General features: G+C 35.1%; 1 protein-coding gene across 1 annotated transcript in view; it reads right to left on the reverse strand.

Annotated features, from left to right (window-relative positions):
• The window catches only part of LOC121430520 (spectrin beta chain, erythrocytic-like), a 29,151-nt gene that overhangs the window by 3,863 nt on the left and 2,821 nt on the right, over positions 1-22,467 (reverse strand). The window lies entirely within an intron of this gene.

The following is a 22,467-nucleotide window of genomic DNA, read 5'->3' on the forward strand; positions in this document are numbered from 1 at the left end:
ATAGATGTAAATTTATAGAATAAAATATTGCTGATTTTGAAAGCATTTGCTGTAACTGCACATCCCATTTGTAATAAATGTAATATCAATAACACCTTTTCAATACTAATATTCAGCTACAACATCCGTACACACAGAAAAGCACACAGATCATTCCATAAAGTCTTTATCTTCAAAGTATAAAAACAATCAATCACATCATGATCACAGTGAACATACATGTCAATACACAAAAACAATTTCACAAATCTTCATCTTCCTCACACATTGCAGTTCATACAGAACATAAAACAAAAGTTACCAAGTATACATGTAACTCTCAGCAAATAATGTAAATATTTTGATTAAAGCACTATACAAATGCTAAATGTAATTATTTGGTTGTAGATGTTGCACTTGAAGTTGTTGTTGTTGTTGTTGTTGTTATTGTTTCTTCTTGTTACTGTTGTTTGCTGTTGTTGTTATTATTATTATTATCATATCATTATCATTATGGTTATTATTATTGTCTAGAAACAATAACATTTTTAGCAAGCAATTCTAACCCTCAGCAAGAATAATAATGTAAATATTCTTATATAAGCACTATAGAAATGCTTATTATTACTATTTTGTTGTAGTTACTGAAGTTTTTGTTGTTATTGTTGTTTCTTCTTGTTACTGTTCTTTGCTGCTGTTGTTGTAATTATTATCATTATGATTATATTATCACTATTTTCTAGAAAAAATTACATTTGTTTAGCAATTCTCTTTAGAAACAAAACAACAAAGACAATTGGCCCAACTTTTCAACAGAAGGAGTACCTGGGATCACCTCAGTATAAGCCAAGTCCTTGGAAAACTTGAAGATAATTACCAACGCCAGTCATGCTAAGGAGCAAGCTATTATCTGACGTAATTACCGAGCACCTTCAACCAATTTGCCGATGAGTGATAGAATTCATTTAGCCCTGGGACCCGCTCCTGTCTTGGCTAAGACTAGCTCTTTAAAGACACAAAACAGCTTTCGCAAATTTGCAAAGATCTATAATGACGTGTTTACTACTAAATTATGATATTCCCATAGGCTTTGTACAGGGATCACATGGTACCAGTAGGCAATATGTTTGTAACAACAAAATCCTAATTTGATTCACATTGGGTGATTTCATGTCTGGTGTTGGCATTGGTGTTAGTGTTGGAATTCGTATTGTTTTCCCTAACTCCAAATCTATTTGGAGTTTATAAAACTGATCCAGATCACATCATTGACGTCGCAACAACTAGTAAGTGACGTTTCCAGACCATCTTCATTTTAAGTTTGGTGTTATGGTCTTGCAAGAATTGACCCAACACCAACACCAATAGGTCAACACTGAACTTGAAATCACCCATTGAAAATGGCCAGAGAAAGCAACACTTTGTATGCATATCCATGTACATGCATGAATAAACATTGTGGGGTTTTTTTTGCATTTACCAGTAATTCATTTATCACTTAAACCATGTACAATGAGTAGGCTATATCCTGTTTGATAAAGACTTGCTACAATTTAACAAATACATGTTCACCATTTCTATGACAAGCTTACTATCAACCGATCAAATTAATGGATTTCAGTAGCTTTTAACTTTTATTGCAAATTTTTCACACCATAAGAAGTTCTATAATATGGGCCCCTTTGCTTAAATTTATCATTGGGTTCCCTATTCATTGGCCTTAATGCCCCACCCACTAACCTTCATCCATGAATATGCAAGTTTTCCTATTTATTGGCCTTAAATGTGCCTCTCACAAGCCTTCATATAATTCAAGTTTCTTATTTGTACAGCCATTGGAAAAGTAGTTGTGCCCAATCTAGGACATGTGCATCATTATAATTCTTGTCCTGTATTTCATCACATATCAACATGCAATTTTTGTTCATTTCTTTTTAATGGACAACTTCTGAACTTGAAGATACACTTGGCTTCACGGAATGAAAATAAATCCAGATCGACATTGAATAGTGACCAACTGAAAGTCAGATTTATTTTTAATCCTCAGGATTAAATTATAGCTCTGAATTCAAATCCACGATGTAGATTAAAGTCTAAATCCAACATCACTTTTCATAGCCAATCTGGTTTTACCTTAAATCTTTGAAATTCAAAGTGTAGCAAGACATAGGATTGCATAATTTCATTTACTGAGTGATTCGTCCTTTCATACGAACATATAAAAGGTATGTGACTGGCTCATAATGCAGCACATTGGGTGTATCATATACCCATGCACATCTTCACTATCTTATATTACAGTCAGATGTGTTATAAGAGGCGATTCATCATCACTCCAATATCATTTCAGAATGACTTTCAATCATGGAGAAGTTTGTATGGTCTCCAGCAAGCATGTTCTAAGATGAGCAAAGTATCAGGGATGAAGCCAAGGCCGTCCTCGAGGCCAAATTTTGCCGGCCTTGGCCTCGACCTTGGCTCAACTCAAATTCTAATGATTCTTTTTTTTTATTGATTCTAAACTCTAAAAATCTTGCTTTTTGGGCATATTAAGTATAGTCTTTGATAGACCTTCACCTCCTTTCTATATTCTGCAAATGCCAGTACAGGCTACATGTACATGAATCTGTAGAATTCTGATACAAGCCTCCCTTTAGTTTTGGATAAACATCCAGATGATGAAAAGGGGGATGTAATCTTCTCCACCACATGCCTGACAAAAATCAATCACAATTTGGTGCAAGCGATCATCCCCAAATAAGCAAAACTGTCTCAATGCTGACGTATTTTTCCCAAAATATCGCTCCTGCCACGCTCGGAACTCTGGGAGAAACACGAGGAGGGGAGGATGAGAGAAGGATGACGTACGAAGATGAGTCATCCATCTTTCCACTCTGAGGGAGTCCTCAGACATTAACAATGACGGAGAAACGACTCCATTATCATACCAATGAGATGCACAGAGCATTGACGGAGAACACTTGTAACACAAAGGTATATGATCTTGCACCTGATGTGCAGAATTTTGTTTCCTATCATATCAAGTGGATGTCTACATTTTATATTTATAAAACTATTATATCAATGAGATGCTGAGAGCATCGAAAAAACTTGCAACTCAAAGGTACATGATGTTACACCTGATGTGCAGAATTTTGTTTCCTACCATAGCAAGTGGATGTCTACATTTATTTATAAAACTATTATATCAATGAGATGCAGAGAGCATTGAAAACATTTGCAACTCAAAAGGTACATGATGTTACACCTGATGTGCAGAATTTTGTTTCCTACCATAGCAAGTGGATATCTACATTTATCTAAGTTTGAATTCTACTTCACATGTATCTTGTGCAAATAGGACACTAGAGGTTCTAATATAAGATTCTGAAGCAGTTACTCGAAAGAAATTTGACTTTGAAGAGGTATTTATAATGCATGATTTGCATAATCAGTTCTGGGCAAATATTCAAACTGGAGTTCGATGTTATGCAACTTAACCTGAAGAAGAGTTTAACTTAAAACTATTTTTGATTAACAGTAGAGGAGCAATTTCCTTATTTACTTTTGAATAACTTTATTCATTCTGTTACTACACAATAAAACGGAATATTTCAAGGCCCTTTTTAAAGCCACTAATTTAACAGCGGTATTTCTACAATCAATAGTCACAGAATAACTTTTCTGGTTTCATTTACATTTATACCATAAAATTTTTATTGCTCCTAAATGCTGTCACAGCTGCAGTACAGTTTATAGAAGTTCATCACAAAAAATAAATGATTACAGGTATTTCATCCAATTAACATGTCTTACAGTGGATTTGACATGTATTTATATCAACAAAGGTGGCCAGACCCTTTCTATTTACACTCATTTATCACCATGGCAACAAATGACCCACACTCAATATCTGTCATACCTATGCATTCTCATAAACATGGTAATGATGAATGCAAGTTGACAGAGGGAGGACATTACACCAGTCTGTAATATTACAGACATCCAAGGGGGAGTTCACACTAGCAAGAATGTCAGCCTAAACAGTTGCCTCAAACCTGTATTGGATACCAAAGGCGAGGCACCAGGTAATTTCTATGCCCAATTTTTGTAAATAAAATCAATTCAATTAAACTTAACTATGTACATACATGGATCAAGACAGTCATCCACCCATCAAAGGGGTTTTCTCATAGTAATATAATCCATTAATTAAAAATAATAGAATGTCTCTTGACAATCTAAGGAATTGGTGATGACTATCTTTTTAAAAATTATATTTTTTTCAAATTCATCACATCTGCATTGTTATGAGTCTATTACTCTATGCATATGATGACATATTTTGTGACTTCTTTCTTTGGGGGCCAATAATGTTTACTACATGAACCTTACAGTAGTTGTTTGAATAGTTCTAATAAGTGTTTAAATGTTTAAAAGCATTAACAACAAACTTTAATTCTTAATACTTAATTCTCAATAAATAAAGCATGGTTGTTTAAACTGTACTGTACGGTTCATATAGTAAACAAATAAACAGCGCTACATAGTGTAACAAGCAGGCATGGGCCCTATTGCATGAGACATTCTATAATGGTAATTACCATGGTAACAATACTCAACAGCCAATCAAAATCAAGGATTACATCAAAGTGTCCATTGCATGGCAAAGACATACCTTCCGTGCTATGGGGCCCCAAGAGTACTGAAGTACAGGAGTAATAAATAATGCATAGTCATTGACAGGAATAAATTTTACCATAATGTGACATGTCTGGCACGTGCATTAAAAACTATCAACGTTCATTATATTCTCATAAAGCAGGAGTGGTTTCGAGTTTGGCATTCTCACTGTCACTGTCAATGTCAGCCATTCATGTTCTAAATAAAGCATTGACTTTTTAAATCAAACTTTGTAACACGTAGATAGATCCTAGTACCCCGTCCCAATACCCATTACCCCCCACATCCTATGCCCCCTCCCCCCAACAAAAAATAAAAATAAATGAATGAATAAAATGAATGAATACCCATGGTCTACCCTTATAACAAAAAGTCACACACATTCAGAATGAATGAATGAATGAATGAATGAATGAATGAATGAATGAATGAATGAATGAATGAATGAATGAATGAATGAATGAATGAATGAATGAATGAATGAATGAATGAATGAATGAATGAATGAATGAATGAATGAATGAATGAATGAATGAATGAATGAATGAATGAATGAAAGAATGAATGAATGAATGAATGAATGAATGAATGAATGAATGAATGAATGAAAGAATGAATGAATGAATGAATATATCATAAAATAAATAATCAATCAATCAATCAATAAGGTAGTACACATGTAGAAACATTGTCAAGCATCGCTATCCCATAACCCCCTCTTGAACAAAATGCAGAGAGGGATGCGTAGCTACGCCACTTACGGTAAATAGTACATGTAGACAGTGCAAAACATTTTATCCAGTGCCCTTTTGCACCTTAGCATTGAGAAGTAGACTAAATAACTATCATCACATCCAATGGGGAAATGTCAGAAGTCAATTGGCTGTGACATGGAAAGCAATTGAAAAGATCAATCTGAGAAGTGAGGGTTACTTACAAGTATCACAAGTACATTGTATGTTATAATGAACGACTACAAACATATATCATGAACGAGTATGTGTAGTACATTCGGTGCTACCCTATATACCCCAACTATAAAATCTGCCTTCTTCCTAGACCCCGGGGGGGCCACTTACATTGACGAGTGGATACCATGCGCGACCAAAAAAACATGTAAAAAGGACGTCTTTTTCACGATAGGGCACGTTACGTACGTAACATGATAAGGGTGTCAAAAACACAAAAAAATGAAAAAAGGGTATCTATTTCGCTAGGAAAATTACGTGTTTAGAGTCGAATTTGCGGGGATGATAAAACAAAATGAAAATGTTTTATAAAGGATGTCCTTTTTGCCCCAACACTACGTATTTAGAGTCCGATTTGCGCGAGGTGTAGAAGGTGGGTCGTACTAAACCAATTATGGTAAAGCCGACGACCGAAGGACCCGTAACAATAAAACATTCCTTTACTTGTTTAGGGGTTCATTTCAGGGAATATTTGACAAGAGTATCGTTTTGTTTCCAATTTTTGTTAAGGGTAGGGTTTCACATGCCAATACTTGTTAAGGGGTGCATTTTCAGAATATGGAAATTACGTGTTTAGGGTGCTTTTCGAGACCCCATGGTCGCGCATGGTATCCACTCGTGAATGGAGGTGGCCCCCCCCCCCCCCCCCCGGGTCCTAGACTTATTTTTATAGAATGACTGATGGAATAAGAAGCATAAGGTAGGGTACGCCCCTAAATGACACCAAATTTTAGGAAACAAGAAAAGAATGCCCCGATATAAATTCAAGCTCATCACCAGTTTCCATTTTACTGCAGATATATCACTATTTCATTGGACAGTTATTGAAAACTGTCAAATTGTCCACCCCGAGTGTAATAACGCCAGTGCAAAATCCTTCTAAATTGGGGGCATGATGTATCAAGAAGTTCATTCGGTTCATTCCTGAAATGGATGCAGTATATAAAGGCCTATACTTTTTTAGGGTTATTAGAATACTTTCCTGCTCACATATCAAGTAATCAGAAATTGATTAAAAAGTGTCACATTGTCAACTTTGAATACAATCATACGAGTAAGGGGTCATCCAGTATCAGGGTGACCAGATTTCACTAAATGAAATACGGGACCGTCAAAAAAGATCAAGGCTACGCAGTGTATATGGACTTCAAAAAAATATAAAAAGAATTGGAAGGGAGGGTGAACGAATGAATGAAGAAGATAGAGAAAAGAGATGAATTGAGAAGAAAGAAAGAAAAATATAAAACAGACTTAAAGAAAGTTATGATAAAAGAAGGATGAAAGAAAGAATAAAAGAGAGATAAAAGGTTTCCGTCATATTTTTATTTGAATATAGAAAGAAAAAAAGAAAGGAAGGGAAGATGAATAAATGTGTTAAAGATAAAATAAAGGAGAGAAAGAAAAAAAGAAAGCGAGAAAAAAGGAGGAGGAAAGAAAAATGTTTCCTTCATTCTTTGAAAGACAGAAACAAAGAGAGACAGGAAGGGAGGAAGAAGGGAAGGGAAAGAAAGAAAAAGGGAAAATAATTAGAAGGAAAAACAAAATAAAGAATGATAGAAAGGAGGAAAGAGAGGGAGGAAAGAATTTTTAAAAATAAATGAAAGAAGAGAAAGTACGAAAAGAAAAGTTAAAGGAAAGAAAGAATGAAGGAAATACAAAAAGAAATTTAATAAAGAAGGCAGGTAAGAGAAAGGAGGAGAAAAAGAAAACAGAGAGAGAAAAGTATCAGGAAAGAGAGCTGGGAAAGAAAGATAGATGGATCAAAAAAGGGGAAGCTGGAAGGATAGAAGGATGAAGAAAGAAGGATAGAAAAGAAGAGGAAAAAGGTTCAAACTTCATGTAAACAAAAACAATCCAATCATCTAACAAAATCATGATATTTGGTGTATTTTAAATACATATTTTAAATTTTAGGAAACTAAAATGTTTTAGAAAAGACAAAATTAAACATTGTCAACTGTAACCCATAAAAATTAGATAAAACATCACGGCAACATACACACAAGACTCAAAACAAAAGCTAAAACAACTAGATCTATGACTCGAGTTATGGTAACCCATTAACTTGTTCCTCCGATTACATCTCCAAATCAGTAATCTGAGAATCCATAATATAATTATACGAATTTCCCGCCGATTTTGTGATAATTTTGGTTGAAAAACTTAATCATGTCATTATTTGCACCATTGAGAATATCTTCCGATCCTATAGCTAGTAGCCTGCCACACAGAGGCAGGAGGCCAGTCCGTTTGCAAAGTATTTGAGTTGGCAAGAAAATCACCGCAGAACTTGCCAAAGATTAGTTATCAATTTTATTGTTGTCTCTGCTTCGTGATGAAAATTCGTCACTTTTAATTAATGAACTATATTTTGTTCAATATTCTGAAATACGGGACAAATAGGCGTCCCGGGAAGGGTTTGTCGGGACGCCGGGACAGAGGAGCAAAATACGGGACAATCCCGGGAAATACGGGACGTCTGGTCACCCTGTCCAGTATTGACCAGTATCCTCATTCTTGAGAATTTCAGTGTATTTCTAAAATGGCCATAATATGCATGTACACCTTTCGGTGACTTCTTTATAGGATGTTAGAATCCTTTGGGCACTTTGCTTAAAAATAATCATCACAAAGTCATAAACAGAGCCCCTTTTGAGAGAATGATCCATGGTGCTCAACACGGCAATTTTATGTTGTGTAAACGCGATCAGTGTGATCCGCGAGCCGTGTCGAACACGGCTATTTTGATCCGCCAAAATCGTAGGTTTCAACCCGCGAGCCGAGTCAGACTCGGCAATTTTTTCGTGTGTAAACAGAAAGCCGCGTCGAACTCTCTTGACCAGGTCACTGCGCGCGCTTTCACTTTTGGCATTGTTGTTGTTCGCACGGACAAGATTCGATTCCGGCGGTGAATTTCCCGCGTTTAATTTGCGACGTCATAATTCTTCTTCCGTTCGAGATCCGCGAGCCGTGTTGAACTCGCCTTTTTATATGTACGTATAAACGCGATCTCTGATCCCTTCTTCGCAGTGTTCAACACCCGAGCCGAGTCAATGTGTAAACACGGTATTTATCTCACACATCGTCCACTCGATTTGTTCTATTAATAAAAAAGCCTTCAACCTTAGTTCTGGCCTCAAAGAGCCCATCAAGTATCTCAGGCAAGCGATTTCTTCTTCAATAGTGTCTCGACCTTGGCATTTCTTCGGCCTGAATAATAACCGACCTTCACCATGGATTTGGAAGGAGGTGTTTTCACCTACACAGTTAAAACGTTGTTTAAAATTTTTATACAATGCTGTGTACTATATCAACCTTGCAGTGGTTGTTTAAATGGTTTAAACAAGTGTATAAAATCTTAAAAAACAAAGTTTAATTTTTAATACTTAATTCTCAATGAATTAAGCGTAATTGTTTAAAACTACTGTTCATGTAGTAAGCAGCATTGTATAAAATTTAATAGCATTGTTTCTACTGTATATTATCTGAAAACAAATCTAATTAATCTCTGGATTTTCTTCTTTGTTTCATCAAGCCCAATCACTCACATTAGCGCACATCATTCTATTGTGGATAGCACTTTCTATAAATATCAATATTTTGTAAATACGACTGATTGAATTTTGGATGTTGAATGATTGACAAATCTTAAACCTCTCTCTACTTCTCCTTTAACTAGGTATTGTCTGCCAACCCGAGGCCTCTTTGGCTTATGTTAAACAAGGGGATGTCTGCGATCCTGCACGGTCTGGTAGATCTGCAGCAAACAGAATATTCATCAATGCTCCCAGACAAAAATGATGCGAGCCCCACCAGTTTACAAGCCATTAGCCGCATCCTTGATGATAAATGCACTGGGCTAAACTGGATAGATGAATTGATGGACTGAGACGCATGATAAACATAAATCTTTTATCTCCATACTTTTAATACTGGGTAATCCTTACTCAAAGATTATACAGACCTTGTACGTAGTCAAATGGATACATGTTTCACATCCATCTCTGTTTCTTTTTCTACATTTCTTTCCTATTCACTTCTAGAAATTCTGGTTTCAAATAACTGGGATCCAGGGTGGGTGTTTCACAAAGATTTAAGTATGACTTAGAGTCGCACTTAAATGTCTAGTTGCGCGCAGTATAAAAGGCATGACTGCATTGGTCAGATCATGCCAAGATGACGCGCACTACTGCGTATTGATCAATAAGATTGCGCGTTGCATATCATGTACGCGTCGACATTTAAGTGCGACCTAAGTCATACTTAAATCTTTGTGAAACACCCCCAGGGCATATATCGAATACTCCTATAGTGAAAACTGTTTGGCATTTTTTGTAAAGTGCTCATGTGCATCTTTTTCACATGTATACATTTAGAACGTACTGTCTAGTGAAGCAAAGAGATTTCCTTCAGTAAACAGATTATATTATCATAAAATATGGGGCATAAAGCCTCCCCCCAGAAAAACAAACAACAAACAAATAAGCATGCATGCACGTGGCCCTGCAGGTACATGTACAATTATAACATAATGTCTAGTGAAGCAAAGAAATGTCCTTCTGTCCACAATTATTACAACATGAAAAAATGGAGCATGAAGCCCCCCCAAAAAATATTTAAAAAACATACAAACATGGATGCACCCCTACATCTCTCTACACAGCACATGATATACCATTCCTTAGAAAAAAGGCCTGATTTTCTTTCCAGAGTTTTTGACACAATCACTGTCCCTTTAGACCCCCCCCCCCCTTTATGAAAATAAATAAAGTAAGAATAAACCTTGCTATTTGCACCATCCATCAATATTGCTGGATTATCGACTATGGCACAGATGCCATTACTGAAACGGGCAAAAACTAGGTGAAACCAGTACAATATTGTGTTAGATAGAACATATCTGTGTTTCATTGGACGACCCCACAAAATGGCCCCTAAAATGCACATCAATAATTTTCTTCAATCACCGAGCATTCTGAACTTGCCCTAAATATGAAAATTACTGTCTACAGCAATATCAGCCAGCCTGATTAGGGGTAGATGACAAAATGTAAATCCAGTGAAAGAGCTATTTAATTAAAGCATTTCATGTGCATATCAATGTATGCTATTGCTTCTCATACACTAAAATTAAAATGTATCACAATAACCAATTAGCAATGTCCAACAAATTTCAGCAGTGTGATTTCTTGGTAGTTCAGGTTACTGAAAAACAAAAATGAATTTTGCACCCCAACTTATTGATAACAACTCTTATTCCACAGTAAATGAAATTAATAAAAGTATTTTATAAGTTATTACTGAGTAAAAACACAACTTACTTTGTTGCACTTATGAATCAAGAAAGCAACATGAATAGATTCCACTTTTTTTTCTTGGCATTAACCACTTTTCCCAAGTCACTGTAAATTAAAAATGGGGTATCCTTAAAAGTTCTTAAAATGTTGATGAGGTTTTGTGATAATACACCTGCTCATTTCATCAATAATTTTGTTGTGCATTCCTCCTGATACAGTGCAAAGCCCTCTGACATTAAAACGTAAATGATAGACCCGAACGATTTTACCCTTCGTTGCAGCCCTGATCTTGACTTTATAGTATTCACCTGTTGCCTACAAAAAACGAACACAATTTCATATACTGTTCATAATCATAATAACTAAAGTTTAAAAAAGTCGCAGAATAAACACTATTTTGGTATCCAAGGGGGAGACTGTTTCCAAGGGATACTTTTGTTTGTTAATGTTTTTTGCTTTCTTTTGACAAATTCTATTGAATTCTTGACCTAGATCATGTTATCCATGACATTCTTTGAATTTTCTTAATTTTGGAAAATCTTTCTACTTTTCCTAATCCTGTCACAGAAAACAGGGGGCATTGATCTGAGTGAGGCGCAGTTCTGCAAACAAACTCATAGCAGAACGTATATACATGTAGATGGAGAGAAATCAAACCACTTGTTTTGGCCTCTGAAATCCAACCTTTCAAGACCTTTTGTCCTAAAAAGCTTCAAAGCAATAAAGAAAACCCAATTGAAGACAAGAATCATGCAAGCAACATCAGGAAATATAGAAGCCCTACTTGATATGTAACCTTATATGTCATATACAAGTACTATAAATATGTAGGCCTATATGAGTACGCACCTTTGGACTCCTACATCGCCCCCCCCCCAAAAAAAAAAAAAAACAGAAATGCACAATGTCCCCTACTGGCATGTCCTGAGTTGTCTTTTTTTATATCGAAGTGTACATTTCTTGCAGCGATATATGTACTCAATGACGAATGCAGAAGCGAAAGTTTTATCAATTGCCTGTTCAATTTGAAAATTTTGATGATCAACATTATTAATAATAATAATAATAATATAGGGTATTTATATTGCGCACATATCCACCTTATTAGGTGCTCAAGGCGCTCCTACATTACCCGGCTATGCTAGGCGTACATAGCGCACACAGCTTTTAAAGTCCAATTACTTCGTACCAGTACCCATTTACCTCGCCTGGGTTGAGTGCAGCACATTGTGGATCAGTATCTTGCTGCAGGAAATTACGCCATGGCTGGGATTGGAACCCACGACCCTCTGTTTCAAAGTCCGAAGACTAATCCACTGTGCCACAACGCTCCATGCATGATACAGTTATTACAGTACATGTAGGCCTACAGTATTTGCCAAATATTTTGCAGATGTTAATCTCACCAATTTTCATGGCTTAATAATAATGAAACTGTTGATTTCCTGATATGCATATTATACTAGTAATTCAAAATGCTGTCATATACAGTAAAATATCATGAATTTTCTATTTTCACCAAAATGATCAATTTACACGAAATGATATTTAAGAAACTTCACCCATTATTAGGGATGATTATGTTGGGTAGGCTCTAAATATAAACCTACGGGGATACAACCACTGCTCCAACAAGTGACATACACTTCTGACATTTACCTTTCATTGGAAACTGTCAACAGACTCGCATATTGGGTCAAGTGCATTTGGCCATTGGCTTAGCTGGGATGTACATGTATATCGCACCAAGTTTTGGGGAAAATTGGCAAGGGTACGATGACTTCTGGGATGCTCTCCATATTGAGTTTCTATATTTAGCTACAGCTGAATACACAGGTGAAGTGCAATACAAGCCAGGACATATATGAGAAGCTGAATTGCAAATGCATTTGTGGCCATAGCAAGGCTATACTGGTCAGTTTTTGTTCATTGTGAAAAGGAATTCCAATTTAAAAAAAAAAATTATATTTCATATTTTAAATCTTTGTACAAAAATCCTCTCACTGACATTGCATTACCTTTTGATTTGTACATCCCGTGGGAAGTCGATTGTTAATGCAAGGCTGGGTTATTTTTTTTTGTATTGTTTGAACAAAATCGTGAAATAATTTAGAATTCAATAACAAACATGGGGAAAATAGGCTCATCTCCCAAATGTTAATACAGCTGATTGGGACAATATTATACAAAATAGGCATATTGTTCAAAATTTAATCATAAGTCTACCATTATTCTATATCCAGAGTCCTGTAAACACAAAGGTTAGCGATCAATCTTACGCTTGATTTTTACGATTGATTGTACATTGTAGTCAATGGAATCAATTGTAGAAAAATGTTCTACGATCATTGCTAAGCTTTGTGTTACAGGCCCCAGATGTGATATAAATATAATGGTCATCATATTTCATATCCATCAATAACCCACTCATTCAACTATTCTGATTTTCTGGGTGAACTTGGCCTTTAAATCTCTTACTTTCTTCACATCTTTATGCGAGGAAACCCATAATATATACCTCTTTTATCTCATTTGTCATCACTATACCCTATCACTTTCCACAAAATAACCTGAAAGCAATTTGGAAAACCATGGCAACGGATCTTGAAGAGAATTAGGTCACACATGTATGCCGAATATATAAACGGGGTTAATAACCTGATTTGTCAGACATAATCACAGATCTTGCTCCTTTTCAGTCTCTCTCTCTCTTTGAATGGGTACTTTCATACCCTCACAATTACAGAAAATAAAAAATGCCTGATATTTTCTGATCAGGCATTCTGTCCAATCAGGAAAATATCAGTTGTAAAAGTGAAATTAATGTAATGCCCCCTCCCCCCCAAAAAAAAAAAGACCAAGGGCTTGTTTCATAAAAAGTTCAAACTGTTGTTACTTTGCAATTAGGGCAATTACCATGGAAACCTTGATGTTGATTGGCTGCTGAGCCCTGTTACCATGGTAGTTGCCATAACCTAACTCTTTATAAAATGGGCCCCTGTAAATCCATAGTTATCCATACGTACTAGTTTTTCTAAAATTATGACAACTTTCACAGGAAGTGTCTTTGAGGAGCAAATAACAAGGATAGTTGGATATGTGGCAAGAATATGAATCCTTTGTTAAGGAATAATAACTTTACCTGTTTAAGACCGGGTCTGAAAGTATGAAATTAATTACCTTTTTTCAAATGGATGGGTGTGACAGCTCCTAATCTAAATCCTCCTCTCACACTTTTTTTTCTCCCTCTCCCTCCAACTGTTGCTAATGCTTGCAATCCCAAAGAAGGAAAGACCTTTTTGCAAGGCCATGCTTGAGATCATATTTCAACATTTTGTCCAATATCTCCTTAGAAATCAAATAGCTGAATGACAGGCATGATTATTCCAAAAGAATCAATCTCCAAATTTTCAGCAAAAAACAAAAATGTTTTGTTAAATAATAAAATATCATCCAATAATATGTTAATTTCTAGAATCCAGAATCCACTGTATAATGCCCAATAGTTATAGGCTGAATTATTCCTTGCACGATGTAACAAATGCCATCTTGTTTTCTCTTCCATGAATAACCTATGAAGATTCTTTTTGAATAAAATATGTCAACTTAATTTACACAAAAAGGACAAGAATGGGGCGAAAATAAAGTACATGTAAACACTGTTCATGTTGTTCTTAACTCATAAATGCCTAGTTTGTGAATATCTATCCACATTCCAAACTCTCCTTTAATTTAATCGAAGCAAAAACGACATAGTACCTCATCCTATAATTGAAAGGTTGAAGTAGCAGTCACATGGGCAAACAGGACTTCAGACGTATCACGTTTTTTCCTATGACGTACCATAGGTCGTTTTGGAGTCAGTCTCGTTGGTGTGACTGTAAAACTACATTGTAAAAATGCGCTTTGAAATTTTAAGCACGTAGTTCAAGCCAGTCACTTTATTATTGTTTATAATAATAATAATAATCCGCTCTTTATATAGCGCTTAATACATTGGAACGAGGTGTCTAGAGCTTTACAGATATATTATTACCCCGGTCATGGGATTCATTCAGTCGATTCCCACACACAATGTGTGCACATCCTCCACTCCCTGGGGTGTATTCCAGTCGGTCGCCTGTGAGACACACACAGTACTGGACAAGCTACAATGACTTTCACATCCTACCAGGTACCCATTTAGCACATGGGTCGAGAGTGGCAAACTGTGGATTAACGCCTTGCCAAAGGACGCCAGACCATGGTGGGATTTGAACAAACGACCCTCTGTTCACAAGGTGCGAGTCTAAATGATCATTTAACCTTTTTAACAACTTGTTAAAAAGTTTAAACAATGAAAATTAGAGTGACAGGCTTAAACAACTAGTTTAAGATTTTTAACAGCGTTCTTACAAAATAAGAACTCTCTTGCTCTGAACAGATGAGCACTGTCTATATCAAGAATAACTCTTTTGAGATAAACATCTGAAGGATCTAAATTTGTTGGGCGGCTAATAAGTCCTTTCATCGCTGCATGGATTGGGGTCAAGTTGTGAATAGGGGGTGAGAAGTTATTACTAGAACACCTCCATCCCAGGGATCGTAAAGTGAGAAACGATTTGCTATGATGAGGGCGGAATAGCCAAACTATGCATCAACGTGTAGTTTAACATCCAATAAACAAGTAAATGGATGTGTTACATACAAATTTTATTTGGAGATGGATATACCGGTAAACAAAACATAATCTGATGCACTAAATTCCACTTAGTTCAATGTCTAGTAATTCATATTCTTTTTAATAAGCAATATTTTCTCTGTTTAATTCTATTTGGATATAAAATTATGCACAATACTAGTTGAATCAAAGTTCTGAAACACCCAAGGTGTTGGGACTAGCTAAACCTTCTCCAGAGCTCTGAATAACATAAATCCCAGTGAAAAATCTCTAATATTTTTGTCAATCCATTCGGCATGACTTTCACAATTCCTGTAAAGATTTGAACAAATTTTAGGGAATCTCATATTGATTTCATTGTTACAACTGGAAGTGCTTTGTTGTGTCTAGAGTGAAAGTTTGATTTGAGGTTTATTTTTGCCCATATACATAATTTCACTTTCCTAGTGATTACCTCTTATAAGCTCAATAAATCAACACAGATAATTTCAGAAATTAAACAAGGATTTCAAGAAGGACACAAACCCTTACATATGATAGAATTGATTTAATAGCCATTGCATTTTTTTTCTCTTTCCAGATACCATAATTTTGCAACCTTTGAATTTATCATAATAATCTATGGCTTCCTCATGCCATTGTTATTACGTGATGGATATTACTTGTTAATCCTCTTGATGTGCAGACATATTTCCTGTTCAGAGATGATTTCACAAGATTTGTATATTTTATCATGTATCTGATGCAGAAGTTGTAGATCAGATTAGGGCTATGGAACGTCAGGCTGTTCCCCCCCCCCCCTTCCACCCCTCTCAAACATAGAGAGAATTACAGACAATCACCTCCCCCCCCAACAAACACAGGTGACTTTTGAGGGCTGTATGTGGAAATTTTTAGCACTAAATATTCTGGTAGCAAGTTAATTCAATGAGCTTGCATATGCATGTACATCCAATTAGTGACATGAAATAATTTACTACAGAGATAGTAAATTATTCTTCGGTGCTCTTATTAACTGAACTGAATGGGTTTTTTTTAAGATAATTTCTAGCATGCTTCCTTCTAATTGTATTACATTTGGAACTGCCAGACAGGAAACCTTTATCACCGATGTTATCTGTAATCTTACGAATAATCATCATTTATATGTACGAACAAGATGTTGGGGCTGAAGTAATGATAACACTACTACACTTCAGTCAAACATTCATCTAAGGGTGTGTTTATGCTTCCATTGCGAGGACAGAATCAGCGATTTCAAACGTCGATTCAAAACACCGATCGTAAACGTGGTTCTGGGAGTGCTGTTTATGCTTAACTTTTCAGAGCAAATCATGATCTCCAGCTGGCTTCGCATCGTAAAGCGAGGTCAAATTTGGCGCGCCTTTTTTCGAAAGTTTTTTTTTTCCCATTGTTTTTATTACATAGATAACATGGAGCAATACGACTGTATTTGCCCGCGGATTTTCATCTCACCGGAAGCAGGTACCAAATGACGTCATTTAAACACGTTTACGATCGCGGTTGTGTTTATGCTTCCCCAGAAAGCCTGATTCTGGTCAAACGACGTTTACAAACGCACCTTTTTGTGAGTTTACGATCGGCGTTTTGAAACAGCGTTTATATGAAAGTAAGCATGGACGCAACCATGTTTTGCACTTATCACGTTTGGAAACACTGATTCTGGCCTGAAAAATGGAAGCATAAACACGGCCTAAATGACATGGAGCAAATCTTATCATCACCACTTTATGTAAATATGCCACGCTGATTAACATCATGCAATCAGAACAGTACTTGTTCTTGAATTCATGCAGTCCATTGCCACAACAACTAATTTTCTGATAATGAATATGGAATTACATGATGTTCTTTATCTGAAATAACAAGTGGCTATAAATAAGGGAAGTGGTGACGGTGAGGTTATTATTATTATTATTATTATTTATTATTATTTATTATTATTATTATTATTATTATTATTATTATTATATTATTATTATTATTATTATTATTATTATTATTATTATTATTATTATTATTATTATTATTATTATTATTATTATTATTATTATTATTATTATTATTATTATTATTATTATTATTATTATTATTATTATTATTATTATATTATTATTATTATTATTATTATTATTATTATTATTATTATTATTATTATTATTATTATTATTATTATTATTATTATTATTATTATTATTATTATTATTATTATTATTATTATTATTATTATTATTATTATTATTATTATTATTATTATTATTATTATTATTATTATTATTATTATTATTAATTATTATTATTAATATTATTATTATTATTATTATTATTATTATTATTATTATTATTATTATTATTATTATTATTATTATTATTAGGTGATGAAGATGATGATGATGGTGGTGATTATGATGATTATGAAGATAGTGATATAAATGACAATGACAATAATGATGGTGGCAATAATGAAGATGATTACGATAATGGTGATGATGATGATGATGATGATGATGACGACGACGACAGAATAAGGATAATAAATTACGATGATATCAATGATGATGATGATGATAGCAGTGGATATATCATCCTCAATATCCTCTTCCTTATCATCATCCAACTCTTTTCATTACCACTAATTACAGGGAGCTTTTAATGGTTTTGTCAGAAACAAAAAATTATTTAGCAATTAACCACTATATTCCCAAAGGGTATCATGCTCTTTCTTAATTTCACAGAGCAAAAAATAGCTTCATCTATTTATCATAAATTTTAGTACCCAAAGATGACGCTGAGTCATACAATAATGGACAATACATATCCCCCATCAAAAAATATTCGGACAAAGAGTTAAGATATCGAGGAGAATACAATGTCTACTCTTGATTTGCCAAGAGTGCATACAAACCTAATGATCAAAATGTATACATACATGTATCAATGCTCTAATATACATCTCTAAAAGGTCAAGTCCACCCAAGAAAAATGTTGATTTGAATGAACAGAGAAAAATAAAGAAAGCATAGTACACTGAAAATTTCATCAAAAATGGATGTAAAACAAGAAAGTTATGACATTTTAAAGTTTCGCTTACTTTTTTAGTTTTTTTTTGTGGGGGGAGGGGGATGAATTGACTCTAATTTCTAAACCAAATCATATTGATATTGCTACCATTGTAACATATTAATACCGGTACATAAAGTTTGGAAATTGGAGCTAACATAATAATACTTTAGCCCTAAACAAATCATATTTACATCGACTCACAATGAATGGGCATCAATAATGGTACAAATCTCTTCTCTGGTAAAACAAACAGAATAAAAGCAATGCAACGTAATCACAATCTCATTTGCATAGATGCTAATCTAGCTGTATCTACGATGATGGAAGGACCAAGGCATGAATTATCTCATTTGCATAGATGCTAATCTAGCTGTATCTATGATCATGGAAGGATCGAGACATGATTTATCTCATTTGCATTCAATGATTGAAGGACCAAGATATAAATTATCTCATTTGCATATATGCTAATACAGCGGTATCTACAATGATCAAGGTGTTAGGCTAGTCTGCAGGCCACAGACCCTGATTGAAACTATGATCAACAAGTGGGTCTCCAGGTAAAGACTAGCACATACAAAACTTGCTGAGCGAGAGGGCCTTCAGTACACGAGGCATTGATAGGCTGCACATTCAGACCCTTAACTCGAGCGAAGGGTCTGCACAACAGACTAGTGTTAGGCATGAATATTCCATCAAAGGAGTACTATTCCCATCAGGCCGTCAACCATTAACCAGACACCATGAGATGACGGTGATGATCGCATCTTTGTTCATAGCTAATCAACTGGCCTCATCAGGTGGTCCCTGTGCATTATCAAGGGCATATTCCCCAGACATGCATTAGAAGTAGGGAGATATAAAGTGATATTGCCCTCTTTGATAGCATATCAGTGTTCCCCAGACATGTTATACATTCATACCTGTACATTACTATGCACTGCCAGGGAGTTGGGAGTAGATTCTGCAGGTAAAGACAATAACACACTGTAGATTTTGAATAAAATTAAGGCCGTGTTTATGCTTCCACTTTTCAGGCCAGAATCAGCATTTCCAAGCGTGATTAGTCCAAAACACTGTTGCGTCCTTGCTTACTTTCATTTAAACGCTGTTTTGAAACGCCGATCGTAAACTCACAAAAAGGTGCGTTTGTAAACGTTGTTTGACCAGAATCAGGCTTTCTGGGGAAGTATAAACAGAACCACGATCGTAAACGTGTTTAAATGACGTCATTTGGTACATGCTTCCGGTGAGATGAAAATCCGCGGGCAAATACAGTCGTATTGCTCCATGTTATCTCCACGTAATAACAATCGGAAAAAAACTTTCGAAAAAAGGCGCGCCCAATTTGACCTCGCTTTACGATGCAAAGCCAGCTGGAGATCATGATTTGCTCTGAAAAGTTAAGCATAAACAGCACTCCCAGAATCACGTTTACGATCGGCGTTTTGAATCAACGTTTGAAATCGCTGATTCTGTCCTCGCTATGGAAGCATAAACACACCCTAATTTGAATTTTGGAATTTGGGTGCTTTAAATCCTATTTCAACTGGGTCTGATTCTGCCCACCCCCTTCTCCTTCTAGGTCCCATTTCATAAAGGACTTACAACTGTTGTAAGTTTGCCATAATGGCAACTACCATGGAAACCTTGATTCTGATTGGCTGCTGAGCCCTGTTACCATGGTAGTTGCCATTATGGCAAAGTTACAACAGTTGCAAGTCCTTTATGAAACCGGGCCCCAGATCTCAGCCAACAAAGACCAGTTTGATGCAAAATTTCAAAAGGTCTCTCGTTACTTTTTTTTACCATCAATGCGACTATTTTGTAATTATTATGCAAATCATTAAAATTTAATATGCAAATTGATTCACAAACTGATACAATGCCATTCTAATTAAGCCCTCGATGCTATCATCTGTCGAAACAGAAAAAATCTCTTTGTTGTACATGTAGCACAGGGGAAAAAAGCAGCCGAGTCCCAATGGTGAAATTACTCTTTTCACAGGAACATGACTAGAGCTCATTAATTAATTAATATAATCTCTATTTTTGAAAACCACATGCAGTTAAGGCAGCAGACCTTGTCCACAGAGCTCTTGGTGCTTTTGTGGAGAAAGGTTGTCGCATTTTTTTCTCTCCATCACTGGGATCTGTACTTAGAGTCCTTAATTAGATACACCTTGGGGAATTCAATGGCGGATTAGTCATATGGCGATGCACCGTTGATTCATATTAACACAATACATATGTTCGTATTTAATACATTCAATTTTTTGTCTTAGTAGAGTTGACTCGACCTTTAGTAATGTATTAAAAAAGTTTTTAACCATATCTTGTATACCATAATTATCCTCCAAGCTGATTTTCATTCGTGATGTACCGGCAATTTAATCCAAATCTATAAATTTATTACTAATGTCACTATTATTGCTTTGCAATCATATTGAACATGTTTCATAATACATCTGATTTTTTGTAAAGCAATCTTTCCAGCCAGTGCTGCTGGACGTTACAGTAACCAATAAATAATAACAATAATTAATACTGAATGAAAAAAATAGATTTCTTTATAAAATAGATGAGATAAAATGGTATTGAATATTAATTGCCTCTAGGTAGTTACTTCAGGGACAAATGCTGTTCATTCTATAATAAATTTTCTAAATTTGGGATAATTTGAATATTTCAAATTACCAGGAAGCTATACACATATTGACTCAAGATATTAACATGAATATGTTTTTAGAGGAATCTACACTAATTCTAATTTAAAAAAAGAAGCAGAAACCTGTAGAATCGATGGAGAGGGGATCGTTCAGATCGAAAACTGGACATGTAAGAATAGTATATATTTCTATAAATAGAGTGAATATCTTCCAAGTCACAGACATGCAGGTTATCTTCTGAAGACAACCCACTTTTCATAATATATATTAATCCAATGACCCTAAAATAACCCTCAGTTCCCAAATGAAAATATTGACTTCTGATACATTTTATGAAATCAAAACTAGAGTTTTTCAGGTCCCAAAACATCACTTCCAATTACATTGATATTTACTATGATTCATTCAAAAGCACTGTTCACACTTCCAATTACATTGGAAGTCATCTTTGATTCACTCAACTGCACTGTTCACACTTCAAATTATGTTGATATTTCAGTCCGATTCATTCAATGCACTGTTCAAATTTCCAATTACGCTGATATTCATGTTTGATTCAATCAAAAGCACTATTCACATTTCAAATTGCGTTGATATTCATGTTTGATTCACTCAACTGCACTGTTTACATTTTAAATTACATTTAAAACCGTGTTTGGTTCACTCAACTGCACTGTTCATATTTTCCAATTACATTGATATTCATGTTTGATTCAATCAAAGGCACTGTTCACATTTTCCAATGATGTTGATATTCACATATATGGTTCACTCAAACACACTATGCAAACCAAGAGGGCAGATGTATCGTGTAATTCAATTATCTAGCCCTCCCACCCCAAGTCGGATTCCTTATTGATTTTTCACTAATCAATGGGAGTCTCCCTGAATATCCAAATCAAAATTATCTCATTGTTTTCTCACATCTTTATATAATCTTTCAAATGAATTATGCATCATGTATTTTGGGGGTTCATTATCCCCTCCAGCTCTCAAATACAATCTTCAAACATCATACCACACATACTAGACCCAGGCATAATTATCGGGGGAAATAATGAAACGGAAGTCATTCCTGTTCGCAATGTTCTTGGGACGTCTGTAATAATTCAACCCTGCCCATTAGC

Source organism: Lytechinus variegatus, chromosome 17 (genome assembly GCF_018143015.1).
Source record: "Lytechinus variegatus isolate NC3 chromosome 17, Lvar_3.0, whole genome shotgun sequence".
NCBI lineage: Eukaryota > Metazoa > Echinodermata > Echinoidea > Temnopleuroida > Toxopneustidae > Lytechinus > Lytechinus variegatus.